Below are 8,475 nucleotides of genomic sequence, written 5' to 3'. Positions count from 1 at the left end.
GGGGGAATTCTATGCAATACTCCACTGAGTTTCAGATTGAAGTCCATTCGTGAATTTGCAATTTATTATGTTAATTAAAAATCTGGGATTGAACGCAGAGCAGAATTTTCGATATTGATTGTCAAGATCAGACGCCAAACATTGATCAGTAGGGCGACCCGTTAGCTACCTATTGCTGATAGGGAAACGATCTCTCAGTTTGTCCGCTCAGTTTCTATAGATAGCTCTCTGTGATTTTCGATGCTTCTTCACGGAAGAAAATGTATAACAGTGAATAAACTGTAATTTAATCCGCGATTTATGCCGAGTGTGATTGCTAGGTCCTTGTCTCCCCGTCTCCCCGTCTGCGTGTCTCCCCATCCTCTCGCGGCCGTGGTCGATCCACTCCACAGACCTTGTTTCATCCTTGTCAACAGACCATAAAATAACAATCTATTGCGTGTAAACATCAAAGTTGAAACTTTCCTTCCTGAGGCGCAACAATCAGGCTTCCAGAGAAATGGGTGGTAAGCGATAAATATAGTGAACAGAAACTCGGTCTATCTCAGTTCCTTCCGTATCCACCTGACACAGAATGCAAGAAACTGTGATACCTCATAAAGGAATAGGATTAGTGAATACATGCGAAACACGGAAATCACGATGAATCGCCAGTCCTGAAACCGAGTTTCGATCTGAAATGCCGACATTCATTTTCCCCTCTACGGATGCTGCTCTATCCGAGTCCTCGACGTGATTGTATGCTGCTGTGGGAAACTTCACCTTGGCTGGGGTATTGCGTCGGACAGCAGGCCTAGTACTGCACGGAGTGAAGACAAGATACCAGGCGGTAACCTCCATTTACACCGGAGAAGCCGAGTGAACCTCTGAGTGAAGACAAGGTACCAGGCGGTAACCTCCATTTACACCGGAGAGGCGAGTGTACCTCTGAGTGAAGACAAGATACCAGGCGGTAACCTCCATTTACACCGGAGAAGCCGAGTGAACCTCTGAGTGAAGACAAGGTACCAGGCGGTAACCTCCATTTACACCGGAGAAGCGAGTGTACCTCTGAGTGAAGACAAGATACCAGGCGGTAACCTCCATTTACACCGGAGAAGCGAGTATACCTCTGAGTGAAGACAAGGTACCAGGCGGTAACCTCCATTTACACCGGAGAAGCCGAGTGTACCTCTGAGTGAAGACAAGGTACCAGGCGGTAACCTCCATTTACACCGGAGAAGCCGAGTGAACCTCTGAGTGAAGACAAGGTACCAGGCGGTAACCTCCATTTACACCGGAGAGGCGAGTGTACCTCTGAGTGAAGACAAGATACCAGGCGGTAACCTCCATTTACACCGGAGAAGCCGAGTGAACCGCTGAGTGAAGACAAGGTACCAGGCGGTAACCTCCATTTACACCGGAGAAGCGGGTGTACCTCTGAGTGAAGACAAGATACCAGGCGGTAACCTCCATTTACACCGGAGAAGCGAGTGTACCTCTGAGTGAAGACAAGGTACCAGGCGGTAACCTCCATTTACACCGGAGAAGCGAGTGTACCTCTGAGTGAAGACAAGGTACCAGGCGGTAACCTCCATTTACACCGGAGAAGCGAGTGTACGTCTGAGTGAAGACAAGGTACCAGGCGGTAACCTCCATTTACACCGGAGAAGCCGAGTGAACCTCTGAGTGAAGACAAGGTACCAGGCGGTAACCTCCATTTACACCGGAGAAGCGAGTGTACCTCTGAGTGAAGACAAGGTACCAGGCGGTAACCTCCATTTACACCGGAGAAGCGAGTGAACCTCTGAGTGAAGACAAGGTACCAGGCGGTAACCTCCATTTACACCGGAGAAGCGAGTGTACCTCTGAGTGAAGACAAGATACCAGGCGGTAACCTCCATTTACACCGGAGAAGCGAGTGTACCTCTGAGTGAAGACAAGGTACCAGGCGGTAACCTCCATTTACACCGGAGAAGCGAGTGTACCTCTGAGTGAAGACAAGGTACCAGGCGGTAACCTCCATTTACACCGGAGAAGCCGAGTGTACCTCTGAGTGAAGACAAGGTACCAGGCGGTAACCTCCATTTACACCGGAGAGGCCGAGTGTACCTCTGAGTGAAGACAAGGTACCAGGCGGTAACCTCCATTTACACCGGAGAGGCCGAGTGTACCTCTGAGTGAAGACAAGGTACCAGGCGGTAACCTCCATTTACACCGGAGAAGCCGAGTGTACCTCTGAGTGAAGACAAGGTACCAGGCGGTAACCTCCATTTACACCGGAGAAGCGAGTGTACCTCTGAGTGAAGACAAGGTACCAGGCGGTAACCTCCATTTACACCGGGGAAGCGAGTGTACCTCTGAGTGAAGACAAGGTACCAGGCGGTAACCTCCATTTACACCGGAGAAGCGAGTGTACCTCTGAGTGAAGACAAGGTACCAGGCGGTAACCTCCATTTACACCGGAGAAGCGAGTGTACCTCTGAGTGAAGACAAGGTACCAGGCGGTAACCTCCATTTACACCGGAGAAGCCGAGTGTACCTCTGAGTGAAGACAAGGTACCAGGCGGTAACCTCCATTTACACCGGAGAGGCCGAGTGTACCTCTGAGTGAAGACAAGGTACCAGGCGGTAACCTCCATTTACACCGGAGAGGCCGAGTGTACCTCTGAGTGAAGACAAGGTACCAGGCGGTAACCTCCATTTACACCGGAGAAGCCGAGTGTACCTCTGAGTGAAGACAAGGTACCAGGCGGTAACCTCCATTTACACCGGAGAAGCGAGTGTACCTCTGAGTGAAGACAAGGTACCAGGCGGTAACCTCCATTTACACCGGGGAAGCGAGTGTACCTCTGAGTGAAGACAAGGTACCAGGCGGTAACCTCCATTTACACCGGAGAAGCGAGTGTACCTCTGAGTGAAGACAAGGTACCAGGCGGTAACCTCCATTTACACCGGAGAAGCCGAGTGTACCTCTGAGTGAAGACAAGGTACCAGGCGGTAACCTCCATTTACACCGGAGAGGCCGAGTGTACCTCTGAGTGAAGACAAGGTACCAGGCGGTAACCTCCATTTACACCGGAGAGGCCGAGTGTACCTCTGAGTGAAGACAAGGTACCAGGCGGTAACCTCCATTTACACCGGAGAAGCCGAGTGTACCTCTGAGTGAAGACAAGGTACCAGGCGGTAACCTCCATTTACACCGGAGAAGCGAGTGTACCTCTGAGTGAAGACAAGGTACCAGGCGGTAACCTCCATTTACACCGGAGAAGCGAGTGTACCTCTGAGTGAAGACAAGATACCAGGCGGTAACCTCCATTTACACCGGAGAAGCCAAGTGAACCTCTGAGTGAAGACAAGGTACCAGGCGGTAACCTCCATTTACACCGGAGAAGCGAGTGTACCTCTGAGTGAAGACAAGATGCCAGGCGGTAACCTCCATTTACACCGGAGAAGCCGAGTGTACCTCTGAGTGAAGACAAGATACCAGGCGGTGACCTCCATTTACACCGGAGAAGCCGAGTGAACCTCTGAGTGAAGACAAGGTACCAGGCGTTAACCTCCATTTACACCGGAGAAGCCGAGTGTACCTCTGAGTGAAGGCAAGGTACCAGGCGGTAACCTCCATTTACACAGGAGAAGCGAGTGTACCTCTGAGTGAAGACAAGGTACCAGGCGGTAACCTCCATTTACACCGGAGAAGCGAGTGTACCTCTGAGTGAAGACAAGGTACCAGGCGGTAACCGCCATTTACACCGGAGAAGCCGAGTGTACCTCTGAGTGAAGACAAGCTACGAGGCGGTAACCTCCATTTACACCGGAGAAACGAGTGTACCTCTGAGTGAAGACAAGGTACCAGGCGGTAACCTCCATTTACACCGGAGGAGCGAGTGTACCTCTGAGTGAAGACAAGGTACCAGGCGGTAACCTCCATTTACACCGGAGAAGCGAGTGTACCTCTGAGTGAAGACAAGGTACCAGGCGGTAACCTCCATTTACACCGGAGAAGCGAGTGTACCTCTGAGTGAAGACAAGGTACCAGGCGGTAACCTCCATTTACACCGGAGAAGCGAGTGTACCTCTGAGTGAAGACAAGATACCAGGCGGTAACCTCCATTTACACAGGAGAAGCGAGTGTACCTCCGAGTGAAGACAAGGTACCAGGCGGTAACCTCCATTTACACCGGAGAAGCCGAGTGTACCTCTGAGTGAAGACAAGGTACCAGGCGGTAACCTCCATTTACACCGGAGAAGCGACTGTACCTCTGAGTGAAGACAAGGTACCAGGCGGTAACCTCCATTTACACCGGAGAAGCGAGTGTACCTCTGAGTGAAGACAAGGTACCAGGCGGTAACCTCCATTTACACCGGAGAAGCGAGTGTACGTCTGAGTGAAGACAAGGTACCAGGCGGTAACCTCCATTTACACCGGAGAAGCCGAGTGAACCTCTGAGTGAAGACAAGGTACCAGGCGGTAACCTCCATTTACACCGGAGAAGCGAGTGTACCTCTGAGTGAAGACAAGGTACCAGGCGGTAACCTCCATTTACACCGGAGAGGCCGAGTGTACCTCTGAGTGAAGACAAGGTACCAGGCGGTAACCTCCATTTACACCGGAGAAGCCGAGTGTACCTCTGAGTGAAGACAAGGTACCAGGCGGTAACCTCCATTTACACCGGAGAAGCCGAGTGAACCTCTGAGTGAAGACAAGGTACCAGGCGGTAACCTCCATTTACACCGGAGAAGCGAGTGTACCTCTGAGTGAAGACAAGATGCCAGGCGGTAACCTCCATTTACACCGGAGAAGCCGAGTGTACCTCTGAGTGAAGACAAGATACCAGGCGGTGACCTCCATTTACACCGGAGAAGCCGAGTGAACCTCTGAGTGAAGACAAGGTACCAGGCGTTAACCTCCATTTACACCGGAGAAGCCGAGTGTACCTCTGAGTGAAGGCAAGGTACCAGGCGGTAACCTCCATTTACACAGGAGAAGCGAGTGTACCTCTGAGTGAAGACAAGGTACCAGGCGGTAACCTCCATTTACACCGGAGAAGCGAGTGTACCTCTGAGTGAAGACAAGGTACCAGGCGGTAACCGCCATTTACACCGGAGAAGCCGAGTGTACCTCTGAGTGAAGACAAGCTACCAGGCGGTAACCTCCATTTACACCGGAGAAACGAGTGTACCTCTGAGTGAAGACAAGGTACCAGGCGGTAACCTCCATTTACACCGGAGGAGCGAGTGTACCTCTGAGTGAAGACAAGGTACCAGGCGGTAACCTCCATTTACACCGGAGAAGCGAGTGTACCTCTGAGTGAAGACAAGGTACCAGGCGGTAACCTCCATTTACACCGGAGAAGCGAGTGTACCTCTGAGTGAAGACAAGCTACCAGGCGGTAACCTCCATTTACACCGGAGAAGCGAGTGTACCTCTGAGTGAAGACAAGATACCAGGCGGTAACCTCCATTTACACAGGAGAAGCGAGTGTACCTCCGAGTGAAGACAAGGTACCAGGCGGTAACCTCCATTTACACCGGAGAAGCCGAGTGTACCTCTGAGTGAAGACAAGGTACCAGGCGGTAACCTCCATTTACACCGGAGAAGCGAGTGTACCTCTGAGTGAAGACAAGATACCAGGCGGTAACCTCCATTTACACCGGAGAAGCGAGTGTACCTCTGAGTGAAGACAAGGTACCAGGCGGTAACCTCCATTTACACCGGAGAAGCGAGTGTACCTCTGAGTGAAGACAAGGTACCAGGCGGTAACCTCCATTTACACCGGAGAAGCGAGTGTACCTCTGAGTGAAGACAAGGTGCCAGGCGGTAACCTCCATTTACACCGGAGAAGCCGAGTGAACCTCTGAGTGAAGACAAGGTACCAGGCGTTAACCTCCATTTACACCGGAGAAGCCGAGTGTACCTCTGAGTGAAGACAAGGTACCAGGCGGTAACCTCCATTTACACCGGAGAAGCGAGTGTACCTCTGAGTGAAGACAAGGTACCAGGCGGTAACCTCCATTTACACCGCAGAAGCGAGTGTACCTCTGAGTGAAGACAAGGTACCAGGCGGTAACCTCCATTTACACCGGAGAAGCCGAGTGTACCTCTGAGTGAAGACAAGGTACCAGGCGGTAACCTCCATTTACACTGGAGAAGCGAGTGAACCTCTGAGTGAAGACAAGATACCAGGCGGTAACCTCCATTTACACCGGAGAAGCGAGTGTACCTCTGAGTGAAGACAAGGTACCAGGCGGTAACCTCCATTTACACCGGAGAAGCGAGTGTACCTCTGAGTGAAGACAAGATACCAGGCGGTAACCTCCATTTACACCGGAGAAACGAGTGTACCTCTGAGTGAAGACAAGGTACCAGGCGGTAACCTCCATTTACACCGGAGAAGCGAGTGTACCTCTGAGTGAAGACAAGGTACCAGGCGGTAACCTCCATTTACACCGGAGAAGCGAGTGTACCTCTGAGTGAAGACAAGGTACCAGGCGGTAACCTCCATTTACACCGGAGAAGCGAGTGTACCTCTGAGTGAAGACAAGATACCAGGCGTTAACCTCCATTTACACCGGAGAAGCGAGAGTACCTCTGAGTGAAGACAAGGTACAGGCGGTAACCTCCATTTACACCGGAGAAGCGAGTGAACCTCTGAGTGAAGACAAGATACCAGCCGGTAACCTCCATTTACACCGGAGAAGCCGAGTGTACCTCTGAGTGAAGACAAGGTACCAGGCGGTAACCTCCATTTACACCGGAGAAGCGAGTGAACCTCTGAGTGAAGACAAGGTACCAGGCGGTAACCTCCATTTACACCGGAGAAGCGAGTGTACCTCTGAGTGAAGACAAGGTACCTGGCGGTAACCTCCATTTACACTGGAGAAGCGAGTGTACCTCTGAGTGAAGACAAGGTACCAGGCGGTAACCTCCATTTACACCGGAGAAGCGAGTGTACCTCTGAGTGAAGACAAGGTACCAGGCGGTAACCTCCATTTACACCGGAGAAGCGAGTGTACCTCTGAGTGAAGACAAGATACCAGGCGGTAACCTCCATTTACACCGGAGAAGCCGAGTGTACCTCTGAGTGAAGACAAGGTACCAGGTGGTAACCTCCATTTACACCGGAGAAGCGAGTGTACCTCTGAGTGAAGACAAAGTACCAGGCGGTAACCTCCATTTACACCGGAGAAGCCGAGTGTACCTCTGAGTGAAGACAAGGTACCAGGCGGTAACCTCCATTTACACCGGAGAAGCGAGTGTACCTCTGAGTGAACACAAGATACCAGGCGGTAACCTCCATTTACACCGGAGAAGCCGAGTGTACCTCTGAGTGAAGACAAGGTACCAGGCGGTAACCTCCATTTACACCGGAGAAGCGAGTGAACCTCTGAGTGAAGACAAGGTACCAGGCGGTAACCTCCATTTACACCGGAGAAGCGAGTGAACCTCTGAGTGAAGACAAGGTACCAGGCGGTAACCTCCATTTACACCGGAGAAGCCGAGTGTACCTCTGAGTGAAGACAAGGTACCAGGCGGTAACCTCCATTTACACCGGAGAAGCGAGTGTACCTCTGAGTGAAGACAAGATACCAGGCGGTAACCTCCATTTACACCGGAGAAGCCGAGTGTACCTCTGAGTGAAGACAAGGTACCAGGCGGTAACCTCCATTTACACCGGAGAAGCGAGTGTACCTCTGAGTGAAGACAAGGTACCAGGCGGTAACCTCCATTTACACCAGAGAAGCGAGTGTACCTCTGAGTGAAGACAAGGTACCAGGCGGTAACCTCCATTTACACCGGGGAAGCGAGTGTACCTCTGAGTGAAGACAAGATACCAGGCGGTAACCTCCATTTACACCGGAGAAGCGAGTGTACCTCTGAGTGAAGACAAGGTACCAGGCGGTAACCTCCATTTACACCGGAGAAACGAGTGTACCTCTGAGTGAAGACAAGGTACCAGGCGGTAACCTCCATTTACACCGGAGAAGCGAGTGTACCTCTGAGTGAAGACAAGGTACCAGGCGGTAACCTCCATTTACACCGGAGAAGCGAGTGTACCTCTGAGTGAAGACAAGATACCAGGCGGTAACCTCCATTTACATCGGAGAAGCGAGTGTACCTCTGAGTGAAGACAAGGTACCAGGCGGTAACCTCCATTTACACCGGAGAAGCGAGTGTACCTCTGAGTGAAGACAAGGTACCAGGCGGTAACCTCCATTTACACCGGAGAAGCCGAGTGTACCTCTGAGTGAAGACAAGGTACCAGGCGGTAACCTCCATTTACACCGGAGAAGCAAGTGTACCTCTGAGTGAAGACAAGGTACCAGGCGGTAACCTCCATTTACACCGGAGAAGCCGAGTGAACCTCTGAGTGAAGACAAGGTTCAAAATAGATTTTACAAACAAGACATAAAGCATTGAGCGGGTGTAAAGGACGATATAATGGTGGAGGGCTAATGGTCGGAGAGTTAGAGATTCACGGCCTTTAAAAC

This window comes from Mobula birostris, chromosome 13 (genome assembly GCF_030028105.1).
Source record: "Mobula birostris isolate sMobBir1 chromosome 13, sMobBir1.hap1, whole genome shotgun sequence".
In the NCBI taxonomy this organism is placed as follows: Eukaryota; Metazoa; Chordata; class Chondrichthyes; order Myliobatiformes; family Myliobatidae; genus Mobula; species Mobula birostris.
Note: the sequence above shows the minus strand (reverse complement) of the source record.